This window comes from Limulus polyphemus, unplaced genomic scaffold (assembly GCF_000517525.1).
Source record: "Limulus polyphemus unplaced genomic scaffold, Limulus_polyphemus-2.1.2 Scaffold69, whole genome shotgun sequence".
Lineage (NCBI taxonomy): Eukaryota > Metazoa > Arthropoda > Merostomata > Xiphosura > Limulidae > Limulus > Limulus polyphemus.
Window position 1 is genome coordinate 1,166,601 of NW_013665679.1, and position 1,937 is coordinate 1,168,537.

Below are 1,937 nucleotides of genomic sequence, written 5' to 3' on the forward strand. Positions count from 1 at the left end.
AGACTGTGGGTGAAGTGTTGTTGTCCTGGTCTTTCGGATGCCAAACAACTTGCAGCATTCATAGAACACAGCTGATTCGAAGTTACGGCCTTGATCTGAATGCAGTTCGTATGGCATACCAAATCTGAAGAAGAAATCACTAATAGCCGAAACTACAGTTGTAGCTTCCTGAATTGGTATTGCATATGCCTTAGGTCACTTGGTGAAATAATCCGTCACCACACAAATGTACTTGTTTCCAGCGCGAGTTTGGGGCAAAGGACCAGCAATATCAATAGCTACTATATCAATTGGTGCACCAACTTGATATAATTTCATTGGAGCATGTCCCTTATGCTTGGGTCCCCTTTTAGCACAATATATACTGCAGGTCCTGCACCATTCTTCCACATCTTGCCTCATACCTATCCAGTAAAATTTCTGTCATAAGTGACTCAATGTCTTCTTAAATCCGAGATGTCCTCCTGTTAAACTATCATGGGATTGACGCAGCACAACTTCCCGTGACTTTCTCGGTATAACCGTTTGCCAGGTCGTTACTTTCCTATCTGCAATTTCCCATCTCTGGACAAGAATACCATTTTGAAGTTTCAACTGGTCCCATTGTGCCCAATAGTCCTTTGTCACAGGGCTTAAGCTAGAAACCTTCTCCCAAGCAGGGCGCAAAACACTTGCTTTTAGAAAATCAATTATTGGCTTCAAATCTTGATCTTTCTCCTGCTCTGATTTAATATCTATACCTGGTTCCACTTCACAATCATCAACTTCTTCAGTCACTTTAACTTCAGCTTGATGGAAGCCAGTTAGTTCAACCTCTCATTTTACACTTACCGGAATTTGGCCTTTGTTGTTCCCAAACCTCATTTTATCGAAGTTAACTGCACATTTCCTCTGTCGTGTGTAGTCCAACCCTAATATGCACTGGTCTTGAATGTCAGCCAAGTATACTTTGTGTCTGTCCTTTATGCCCATGAGCTCAATAGTTACCTACACCAGTCCCCACAACCTTGCATAATGTTCTGTCACACCACAGAGCTTCTGTATGGCTTCTGGTACTCCTTTGTGATCCAGCATCTTGATACTCACAAGGGTTTGCTGAGACGCAGAATCTATGACAAAGTTGCACCTTTGGCCATCCAGCTTTCCTGTCACGTAGACACTATGTGTGCTTGTCATTTTACACCTAGCTGTTGGGATTTTCACGATGGGGGTTGGTAGGCGTCCCTCAACATGAACCACTACTTGTTTTCTTGAGGCTGACTTATTGGTAATATTCTTCTTACACTGTCTCTTCATATGTCCTTGCTCTCCACAGTTCCAACAACCTTTCTTGGTAGCAGCCTTTCCTGCCATGGCATCTTCCCTGTGTTGAGGTTCCAGCATTGAGCTCTCTTGTGCCCAGGTTTATTACAGTGCCAGCAATGTCCTTCAAACCTCTCTGAAAGCTGCCCTTTTCTGGCCTTGAATCCTGGTGACTGTACCAACCTTGGTACCTCTGTGCTGGACTTAATGTAGGATTCAAATTCAAAAGCTCTGGCCATTGCATTCTGCATAGTAGAGGGGTGTGCTTGCTTTACTTGTATCTTCAGTTGTGGACTGTCCAAGGCATCAACAAACTGATCCCCCAGCAACAACTTGAGGACATCAGGTGGTGCAGTTGGGTAGGCCTTGTGTGCCATACTTTCCAAATCCTGTGCCAGCTCTTGCATGCTCTCCCCTTTAGCATGGATTCTCGTCCTAACCCTAGCCCTGTAGACTTCAGACTGATTTTCGGTTCCATACCTGAGTTCTAGAGTAGCTACCAGTGGTCTATAGTTGTGTCTCTCGTCTGCTGACAACTGTCCCTTCAAGTTAGTTGCCAGATATACTGCTTTCTGCTCCTCTCTCCATCCGTCCATCTCTGCCGGGGGCTCAAATTGTGCTCTATATGCTTCCCA